Consider the following 11,861-nt stretch of genomic DNA (forward strand, 5'->3'; position numbering starts at 1 on the left):
GAAACTGAAGGGAGATGGGTTTATTGATAAGAACGGAGGAAGCTCGAGAGAGTCGCCGGTAACGTTCCAAGGAGGATACGTGATGTGTTTGATCACTGAAGTTCTAGCTGTGACATTACAGAGGAGGTTAATACAGGAAACTCAAAGAAATCTAATTGGAGAGGTGCTCCAAGGAAGATTAATCAACTATCACCATCAAGAAGAAATTAGAGATTCAAATCTTCAAGGAAAAAGAAATCGCGAGCTTTTTTTCAGGATGAAGATTCTTACCGGGTGGTGCTTAGATGGTGGGAGTTTGCTGAAAATCGAGCTGAAGATCTGGAGAAATTCGATCTACCGGCAAGGAGTCGAAGCGAGAGAGAGTGGTGAGGCTGTAGCAGCGTACGAGCTACACGGACTCGTCGGAGAAATGACGAGAGAAGTCACCGGTGTGTGACGCCATCAACGTCGCGAGACTCGTCGGGAGAAAGAAAATAAATGGTCTTTGATCGTCGTCGATGAAAACGAGAAAGACACCGAAGAGTTAAAATTGGGCCAGGTGGAGTTTGTAAAGTGGGCCTCAACTTTAACACTTCAAGCCCAGCTCAGCAAGGAACCTGCACAAAACCAAAGGAACGTTAGTTTCCTTTTGTCAAGAATGTCGGTCAATATTTTCCCAAAGACAATAGGAAAATATACAAAGTTACAGAGGACAAGGAATACGTGATCCAATATAAAAGGAGGACATAGGTGAAGGTTACAATCATCCGATAAAAAGCAAATAACAAAGGCATAGAGAGAGATTAAGAGCATAGCAAATAAGTTCTTAGAGTTCTTAGTTTGGTTATCACACTTGTGATCTCTATTATTGTTATTGTGAAACTTCTTTGAGATATTGAATAAAGAATACGTTTGATTCATAAAGTTATTCTAAAGCACAAAGTTGGATTCAATTCCTAACAAGATTACTTGGTTAGAGTCAATAGATCTTTCTTCTGGCCACCCCAATATTTTTAGCAACAACAAGAACAACAAAACCACGTGGCTCCTCCTACAAATTTCTACTCTTTTGGTATGGTTCCAAGTGGTAGCACCCATAAAAATAACAGGAGTAGTAATCGAAGTTTGTATTTCAACGTCGTCTCCGACCATGGGCCGGTGAGATCCTCCACGGGAAGGTTTACGGTAACCAGGCAGTAACCAGGCAAAGAAGCATGAATTGCCAAGACTGTGGGAATCAAGCCAAGAAAGATTTTCCTTATATGAGATGCCGTACTTGTTGCAAGAGCCGAGGGTTTGATTATCAAACCCATGTGAAGAGTACGTGGGTCCCTGCTGCTAAACGCCGTGAGAGACAGGCCCAGTTAGCTTGTTTGCCAACTAAGCGGAGCAGAGAGGCTAGCTCTGGTGGTGGTGATGATGATGATGATGAAAATGGAGCTCAAGGCGGTGGTGGTGGATCAGCTCTTGCTTGTATCCGTGTAGTCAATGCTAGCTCTTCAGGTATTATGAGTTTGTAATTAACTAACATAATTTATCGGTCTTTAGTGAAACATCAACCCTTTTTGATGGTTCATAAGAAGTTCTGATTTTGTTTGTTTTGCCAAATATTCTTAAGTGTGAGAATGAAGTCTTTATTTACAAGGATTTGGTTTTATTCGATTATATGAACTTTATATTAAAATATGTGTTATGTTTGGCTTTATAATCATTTTCAGTTTTATTGAATTTAGGGTTTGAGAGTAGTCACTTACCACCGGAGGTAAGTTTACCCACGGTTTTCCGGTGTTTGAGAGTCAGCTCAATCGACGATGAAGACGAAGAGTATGCATAACAAACAGCTGTGAACACTGGAGGTCACGTGTTCAAAGGCATTCTCTACGACCAAGGTCCATCAGATGATCACCGCTACAGCTCAGGCCCTGCCGCCATAGCCGCAGAATCCTCTCATTACCATTTTAACCTCTTGGCTCAGCCTCTTCAGTCGCCACTACAACCGCCGTGACCGCAAGTAATATTAATAGCGCAACAGTTGACCTTTCTTCGGCTTACACTTCGGCAGCGGCTCCGATCAACTCTTTTATCACCTCCGGTACATCATTATTGCATCTCCTAGGTCTTAAGATTGAAATGTTATATCTTCAAAATGTCTGTTATTACTCTTATAATTATCAGTTTGTTATTACTCTTATATCAGTTTGTTATTACTCTTATAGTTATCAGAGGACTACGAGTACCAAAAGAATTATTTCGAGGGCTTTGTTGTTGTCAGACAATATGGTAACTTTCGTACCTACATAGGGTTTGTGAGAGTACTGATTAACAGGCACATTGTTGCTGTTGTGGAGATGGCGAATAGAGTAGAAGCATCAACGTACATATGGAAGAGAAGCTCATTCAAGGCATTTGATTTCACTGTATAGATCCACTGGTGCAAGACCCTCTTGGGAGGGATGATACTGAAAGAGATGATGAATCAAACGGTAAAACTTTTGATTGGTCGGAGAAGAGAAGCAGTTCGCAGTTGAAGAGAGCTCAAGAGCTCAAGAGAGAGAGCATAATCCCTAAACGGTAACACTTTTGAAATCCCAGTCTAGTTTTTTGATTTTTGGTTTTCTTGAACATTGGGAGCTACCCAGTCTACTTTTTTGATTTTTGGTTTTCTTGAACATTGGAAGCTACTAAAGGAAAGTATTTAGCGATGTGGACAGTTGAAAAGGAAGTATTGGAACAGGATGGTTTGTTAACAATTACCCAACAAAGAATCTGAAGTTTGAGATGTACAAGATTGAAATGGTGAACGGTGAGATGAGCCTCGAACCTGGAAATTTGGGGATGAAGGAGTGGCTGAAAGAGAATGTCAAGGAGGAGGAACATGTGGTGATGAAGGCAGAGGTTGGGGTGTTGGAGGAGATGATGAGGAGCAAGACGATAAAATGGTGGATAAGTTTGCTTGGAATGCAAGCCAACAGGGCTAATTAAGGAGAAGGAACATGGAGACAGATGTCACTACAAGAAAAAAGGCTTTTTTATCAGACTGAAAACGCTATCTATCGATACGATAGCGGTTTCTGAAGCGTTGTATCATCGCGCGTCATAGTAGATCAGACACATTAGATAGCAGTTTTTTGTACAGCTATCATATTATGATATACTATTGCGCTTTTTTTTTTGTTGAAACAACATCATATTATAGTTTAAACTGTATAAGGTGAATACAAATAAGGTATTAACCAAGTTGGTGGAACCGAAAAAAACAAATGATCAACATCAGTCTCACGAACACGCTTAGAAAGAGCATCCGCTGCCGCATTCTTTTCACGATTGATAGCTGCTAGAGAACAGTTTCCAATGCCTTATATCATGAAGGAGATTACCTAACTCAACATGTTGTGGTTGTATTGTATTGACTATGCCAGATAATTGGATGCTATCACCCTCAAACCATACTGATCTCCATCCTCTAATCCACACATGTTGCAAAGCGTAGAGGAAACCAAGAGCCTCACCTTGTAAAGGAGACGAGACATGGGGAATACGAGCCATTCCAGCACACAAGAAGCATCCTTTTCTTGTTATTATTTACATTAAAATTATTTAATTTTAAATTATTTATTTTTAGTTAATTATTTAAAAATAAAAATATACAGTAGAAATTAATTTATACTTAAATCGGTTTGTATTTATAAAAATTAAAATTTGGTTTACATAGTTTATAATTATAAATTGGTTTACAATTACAAATTACAATTATTAACTAGCCCTAATTAAACCAATTTACTATAGCTAAACCTATCTAAACCTAACCAAGTTCTTCCTCAATCTTAGCCGCCACAGAAAGGGAGAGTTGAAGGAGGCATCACCTCATACGCCCTTCTACAAAAGAAATTATATCCTCTACAAATCTCAATATCCTTCTATTTCATTGAAGCATCTGCAATTACGAAATTGGCCTCAAGGAAAAGAAAATAAATTAAATAAAATCCGAAAATAAATTAAGCAGTTGCGGTCTCATCTCTTTTGTGTTTGGAGGTGAGAAAAATTGAAAGAAAGCCCGACGACGCGACTGAGCTCAGTTCCTCTCCCTCGATTTGGCTCTCCTCTCCCAGTCGAAGCTCCTCCGGGTCGATCTTCCGTCCTCCACCGTTTCTTCATCAATCGAATCCCCAGTCCAAGGCTGATCTACCGTCCACTGTAGAAAGGTGAAAACAGGTATGTATAACTGTTACAAAGCTCGATTTTGAAAACGTGATTGGAATGGATTTAGATGTTGTTGGAGGTCCAGTTGGTCCATTATGACTTCAATTGAGTAGGAAATTAGTTGCATTGTTTGAATCGTAGTACATTAAATGTAGATTTGAGAATCAATACCGGTAAGACAGGACAACTAGTGAAGCTAGTATTACTGATAACTGTAGTATAGCTAGTAATAATGGTATTACTGAATTAGTTATTACTAAATAAGTTTACGCTTGTGAATTAATTTTTTGGCATTTTTCTATGCATAATGAATGGTATTCAATGGTTGTCTTGGCAGGATCCAATGAGCAACAACGTCATCATACATTTCAAATGCGAAGGTCAGATGCATAGTTTAGTGTTTAAGAATGAAGTGGATGATATAACTCTTTCAATGGTAGAAGCACGGATATGCAAGAAGCTTGCGTTTGATGAAAGTTCTGTGAAGTTGAAATTGAGTTACATTCCACTGCTGGTTGGGTGTGAGGAACAATTTATCATTTCTGATGATGAAGACCTTTGTGGTTATCTATCGTCCTTTGATAAAGAGAACCGATTGTGCATATTGTATGTTGAAATCATCAGAAGATCAGAACTCCCCGAGCAACTTCCAAGAGCCGGCAAGCAAAGTTCTTTAGGTATGAACTATGAAATGTTGCATTCGAATTACAATGATTTCAGAGATAAAGCCATAAGTTTATATGGTGGCAACATTCTAGTTCAAAAACAATCCGAGGGGGGGGGGGATAGTGGCGATAGAGGAGATGTTGGAAGAAGTTGCTGAAGAAGTAAATTTGGATGAAAATGCTGGTGGAAAGGAGGATGAAAGTGTTGGTGGAAAGGAAGATGAAAACGCAGGTGGAAAGAAGGATGAAAATGCTGATGGGAATGTGGGTAATGGTAGAAAAGACTTAGAAATGTGTGATAGATATGGAGAGGCTCCTCCTCTTGGCAAACCGGGTCAGTTTATGGAGGCATGGGAAGACGGTCTGGGGTTGAAAATACAACAAGAGTTTGTTAGTAAAGGCAGTGCAAGAAGTGGTGGATCGAGGCGCATGTTCGAAAAGTTTTGGATTTGACGTGGTAAATTCGGATAAGCAGCGATTAGTGCTAAAATGTCCTAAGGAAGGTTGTGAATGGGGACTACGAGCTTCGAAGATTAAAAAGACTGAAATGTTCTCTATTAAAACGTACACCAACATGCATACATGCTCTGGTGGAAGTCTGAGTAAATGGAACTCAAGGAGGAAAGGTACACCACAGCTAGTTGCATCGATATTGCAGGATGATTATCCAGGAATAATGGAAACTCCTCCTCCTAAAAGCATCATTGAACTTGTGTGGAACAAACTGGGTGTGAAGGTATCGTACTCCACTGCTTTGCGAGGTAAAAACGAAGCTGTAAAGGACAATAACAAGCGTAGAATTGGATGAGTCAGACAAATTAAAGTATTTGTTCATCGTTCTGGGAGCTACCATAGAAGGTTTTCAAGTGATGAGGAAAGTAATAACCGTGGATGCCACATTTCTCAAAATTGGATATGGGGGTGTACTAGTTTTTTCCACGGCCCAGAATCCTAATCGGCACCACTATCCTTTAGCCTTTGGTGTATTAGATGGTGAGAATAAGGACAGTTGGAGTTGGTTTTTTGAGATGTTGAAAAGTGTTGTGCCGGATTCATCAGAGTTGATGTTTATGAGTTACAGAAATGTAAGCCTCATCAATGTCATAGCTAATGTGTTTCGATGGCTCATCATGCGCATTGTATATGGCATTTGGCATAAAATCTGAAAGGTCGTGTAAGTAACATCAACAAGGATGTTGTTGAATGTAGATTTATGAACATTGCTCGGATTTACACAGTGCCTGAATTCGATGCTGCTTATTATGGTTTCAAGACTCGGTATCCATCTGCTGGGAAGTATCTGGAGGAAATTAGTGAGAAAGAAAAGTGGGTGAGGTGTTGGTTTCCAGGAGATAGATACAACATCGACACAAGCAGCGTTGTGGAGTCGACGAACATCGTGTTCAAAGATGCTAGGAAGTACTCTTTGATACCATTGCTAGATACGATCGTTAAAAACTGCGGATTGGTTTAATGAGCATAGGAAAGAGACCGTTAGAGGATTCAGTGAGCGCAAACTAGTGCCTCTAGTAGAGAACTTTGTGCATGACACATGGGGGGAAGCCGAAAACCTAATTGTGTCGGAGCTACACACTTTCAACCTTGAATACAGTGTTATGAGCAGTGATGAGAAACCATATTTGGTGAATTTACTAGCCAAAAGTTGCACTTGCAGGTTCTTTGACATTGAAAAGTATCCTTGTATCCACGGAAAGTTGAAGAAGAAGATGTTTATTGAGAGAAATGATATATTAATATTTTTATTAGAGATTCTAGGGAAGAGGAGAGTCAAATGTCTGATCAAAGAGAGAGAAGTGGGTTGTTTTCGAGTTCTTTTAATTTAATCTGGTTTAATTATTTGTACCAAACAAAATACCATACCTAGTTGTTGTACTAGTTTCATCTAGTTGTATTAGTTCCCGTAGTTTTTCTAAATTGTACTACTTTCACCTAGTTCCAAATGCATCATAAGTTTTACTTTTTAGTACAAACCAAAAGCATCATAAGTTTTAGAACACACCTAAGCAACACACGTTTTAGAACACACCCAAAGCAACATAAGTTTTAGAACGAACACCAAAAGCAATTGATCAGTTTTTTTTTTTACTTCTTCTTTGGCCTCTTCGACATGTCCTCTTCCTCCTCCACATCTGCATCCGCATTCCTAGCATCTAACAGCTCCTGGACGAAACCTTCAGATGCAACGAGTCTTGAGTCAATCTCTCCAACCTTTTCCTCAATCCTCGTCAGCCGCCCTCCAATATCTTCTTTGAAGCTGTTTATGACTTCTACCACTTCATTTAGTTTAAATGTGTTCCATGTTGCTTCATTGGTGGCTTCTGTCTCCTTTCCACCATTCTGAGGGGGAGGGGCTTCTCTGGCAGCCACATCTTCCTCAAACATATCTTCAAACCTTACAACATAACCACTACCCAACCTCTTCATCCAGCTCTCCACAATCACGTCATCCTTATCTCTGATTTCCTCTGGTTCTGTTATCCGACGTAGTAGAGTCCCTTCCTCGTCAGTACAAGCCAAGATGTTCTCAATGTCCTGCAGTGTCAACGCCTTATTAAAATTTCTATAAACTAACAGTACAAGTCTATAATATTTTGATACATGGAACAACTAACTTTAGTATTACCGAGTTCTTTATTTATTTTCGATAGGGAAAATCCCTTCATTTCACTTCTCTTGAACTTGATCGGCACATCCGTGGACATGTTGGGTCTACATCTACGTCTTCAACTGACTCTCAGAATTTCTCCGACAATTTCGTAATGGCCTCAAATGCTAGGAGCTACACATGTAAAAATACCTCTCCAGTGTCAATATCATACTTTCCATCAACATTTAAAACATATATACTTACCTCAATTGGAATACAAAAGGCGGAAACTGGCCATATCACACCTTCTTTCACCTTCCCATCAAAGTGGCTCATAGTGTTAGAAATTTGTTACAGCATGTAATCGAAGGACATTCTACCCCAAGGGAATGTTCTACATAAGTTGAGATCATCAACAGCTCCTTCTATTCCCGGGAGGGGCATCATCACCGCTCCTTCTCTGCCCAACTATAATACTTGATAGGAAATACAAGACCAGCAGCCTCAACCTATCACGAGAAGGTTCCATTCCCTCCTGCACCTTTGCTATCACGTGTTGATATCTTATTATTCTATCGCCAAAACATTTCCTCACAAATTTTGTGCCTCCCCTAAGCTTTTAGTTCAATGGATAGTTTTGACAGTTCAATCCAGATATCAAAGCATGTTCTCTAATACCATAGCGGATGAGACAACCATTCACCGTAAACCATGCCTCTTTTTTCTTTACTATGCGTATGGTTCGGAGAAGGAGCATCCACATGCCCATTACCTTGTGGTTTCCAGCCTGTGGCATGTGGAATATGTGTTTGAACTGTGAATGATTCTCAAACCACCTCTTCTCTACCGCACTCTTCGGAGGTTGTAATTCTTCTAGGGTTTTCATTACATCAGGAATAAAACACCTCGTCGATATCTTGATCTTCTTCCTATACTCAGACGGTGGGAAGTACATGCCCAACGGTTTTATCGCCGGCGGCTCATCTTCAACGGAATCCTGCAAACAAACCACAAACAATTTCATTTAGTTATACTTAGTTATACGAGTAGTGCAAGATAACATCCTCTCTATTTTAAGCTACTCCTACACGAAACCATCAACCACATCAGTAACACCTCTCCAATTACTAAATAAGATCAAACATTATCATTTCATCCTATCACAAAGAAACAAGTTATCACAAAGAAACCAGTTATCCTTAGTTCTACCAAATTGTTTTGTGAAACTATGAGACAGAGGTAGAAATACCAACCTCGCTTAAGGTTGGATTGGTACTTCCTTCTTCTCTAGCTCCTTCATCATTTCTATGCACATTTTCACCTAGAGGATCATTCTCACGGTTAGTCTCTTCTTCCTCTGATCTCGCTTCCTCTTCTCCTGAGTTCTCCTTATTCTCTTCTACATCATTCTCATCCAAGTTCACCTCTTCTTTCTCTGATCTCTCTTCCTCTTCTCCTGAGTTCTCTTCATTCTCTTCTACATCATTTTCTCATCCAAGTTTGCCTATTCTTCCTCTGATCTCTCTTCCTCTTCTCCTAACTTCTCCTCATTCTTATCCAACTTCGCCTCTTCTTCCTCTGATCTTTCTTCCTCTTCCTCTTCTCATGACTTCTCCTCATTCTCTTCTACATCATTCTCACCCAAGTTCGCCTCTTCTTCCTCTGACCTCTCTTCCTCTTGTACTACGTTCTCCTCAACATCAACCTCTGGAACATATTTTGAAGGAGTAGATATATCCTTCAATGCTTTCGTTTTCTTCCTCCTAGTCCATCGTGTTTTCGCCATTTTTACTTCCTGCAACGACAATGATGGAATGAGACCAAATAGAGAGAGAGACACAACAGAATGAGTCCGATTCGACGAGATCGAGTTCCGATTCGTCTTCAAATCGTGCGAATTTACAAGAGACAACCCTTCGAAATCCTAAATTGAAAGGAGAAAGATTAACCTCTCGATGGTTGTGGTTGGATTTGCGAGATCTCTTCGTTTGCTCCGACGAGATCTCTTGCTCCCTTAGTTGTCCTAGTTACGCAATCTCGAGAGATAGAGAGTTTCAAAAATTTTAACAGAGAAACTCTCCAAGTCGAAGAGATAGAACAAAATAAGAGGAAAGGTGAGTAAAAGTAAAAATAATGGGGCAAGCGATTAGAAATCGTGTTTGATTTTAGGGTTTTCGTTGGTTTAGTTGGTTTACCCAAATAGATCTGATGGGTCGTTAGATGGGTGGGTTTGACCCTGGTTTTCTTTGTAAACATCGTCACTTCCGCTGGTTTATTAATATTTCACTCATTTTTTTTGATTTAAAATTAATTGTAAACGAAAATAGAGTTATAACGAGGAGATCATAGCTTTAAAATTTTGATCCAAGGGCACTGGAGACGATTTCTCGAGTTATAGGTAAGGACGACGGCGAGCTTGGAACCATACTTCTCCGACATATTTCTTCTATCACTTCTTAGCTTCAGATTCTCATCTTCTCTTCTCTCACTTTGGCTCTTCAATTTCCTCCATATCTTCTTTACCATCTTCGACGCCGTTGCAATGTCTTCTCCGACACCTCTTATCATGTGTTCATCACAACCTTGCTCTGATTCTCCAAGCTTAGTCTGTTTTCTCCAGCCTTTAATTCTCTGAAACCTTCGTACAAACAAAAACAAGTTAATCAAAGAATCAACAATTAAAGAACAAAATTATCAGATTGTACCTATCTTCATCGACTGATTGAGAAGTGGTGAGTTTGAGAGAGAAGAGAGGTGATATGCGGAGAGATTGAGATTAGGATCGAAATAAAAACAAAATGAGAGAGAGAGATAGAGGTCTATGGTGTCAGAAGGCGATGGTGATGACGAGCGGTGGTGGTGGTGACGAGTGATGGTTTCAAAAGGAGAAGGTGATGAGCTTCACCAGAAAGAAGAAGATTGCAGATGACCAAAGGTTATGAGAGATGAAGAGATGAGATTGCAGAGGATTGTGAGAAGATTGATAATTTAGTTTGAGATCTATGAGAAGAATTGCAAAGGTCGTGACTCGTGAGAAACAGACTAAAATCTACTATAGACCAAAAGGCAAAAAAAAAATCTACCACATCCTAAAAAATCTGTATGGACCAAGTGATTGTGAACTACCATATTAACCTTAATGAATAATATGAGTCATTGGATTCTATAATCTTTGTTTAAATCAGAACTGTCGGATTAAGAGAAGGAAAGAAAAATGTTATATTTACAAAAGTTCCATTCAACCAGAGCCGTTGATCATCTTTTCTATGTTTTAATCTTGGCCACACACTTTCACAGATCTCTCATTCTCTCTCCTCTCTCCCTCTTTAATCTGACCGCATAAATAACTCATAGCCACACGATTTTCATTATTTCATTTTCTCATTCGACTAGGTACAACTAGCATAATTCATACAACTAAACATGTTAAGAAATAATATAACTGGTATATAAATGTTATAATTCGTGTACAATTTGATCTACTATAATTAACTCAACTATTAAATCATTTTTTACATATGATGATAAAATTTCATCTATTTTTTTAAGGTTCTTCAATTTTTGTTAAATTATTAAATTACACTATCAATTTTACATAAGATACCTTATACTTTTAAGGTTTGTTAATTAGATTGACCATATTATTATGAAAAATAAACATCAAAAATATATTTACAAAGTTATAATGTGAAAATATTGGTACAACTCCCAAAACTAAACATATAAATCATTTGGTATAATTTTTTTATTTTATATTAAACGAGTATTACTGGTACAACTGGTACAACTTTAACATCTCAGAAATTGACAAAATCAATTCGGTATTCTATATGAAAAAACAATCAAATGGCCAAACTGGTAAGTGTTTAGATAGATTCCTTATTTTTTAATGATTTTTTGTTTTTTTTTTGTTTTTGGCAATTCTTACACCATCACATAAGTTTACATGATCTACCTTATACTTTAAAGTTTGTTAACTTGTCTGTCTACATAATTTATGGAAAACATACATGAAATGTATTTTTACGAAATTGATGATTTCATTGTAACTGGGAAAAGCTATGTACACATAAATAAATGGTACAACTTATGTAAATATATTTATTATGTGGTACAACTAATATTTTTCGATTTCCCTGTCAAAGTACAACTATGCACAAGGTGGTACAACTCAAAAACTAGTACAACTATGTACAGAAGGTACAACTAGAAAACTGGTACAACTACTTGTTATTTTAATTTAATATTGTTTTAAATGTTGACCACGTTTTAAATGTGTATCATACTTGAACACATTAGTAATACTGGTATAACTAGGACAACTATTCAAGTTCTGAAATTTAAATATTTAATTGGGTACTGCATATGAAAAAACAATTAGCTGGCCAAATTGGCAAGTGTTTAGATAA

General features: G+C 38.3%; 1 pseudogene; it reads left to right on the top strand.

Moving 5' to 3' along the window:
• Window positions 1–256: 256 nt before the first annotated feature.
• Window positions 257–4,963, top strand: LOC106407861 (annotated as a pseudogene).
• Window positions 4,964–11,861: the final 6,898 nt, after the last annotated feature.

This window comes from Brassica napus, chromosome C7 (genome assembly GCF_020379485.1).
Source record: "Brassica napus cultivar Da-Ae chromosome C7, Da-Ae, whole genome shotgun sequence".
In the NCBI taxonomy this organism is placed as follows: domain Eukaryota; kingdom Viridiplantae; phylum Streptophyta; class Magnoliopsida; order Brassicales; family Brassicaceae; genus Brassica; species Brassica napus.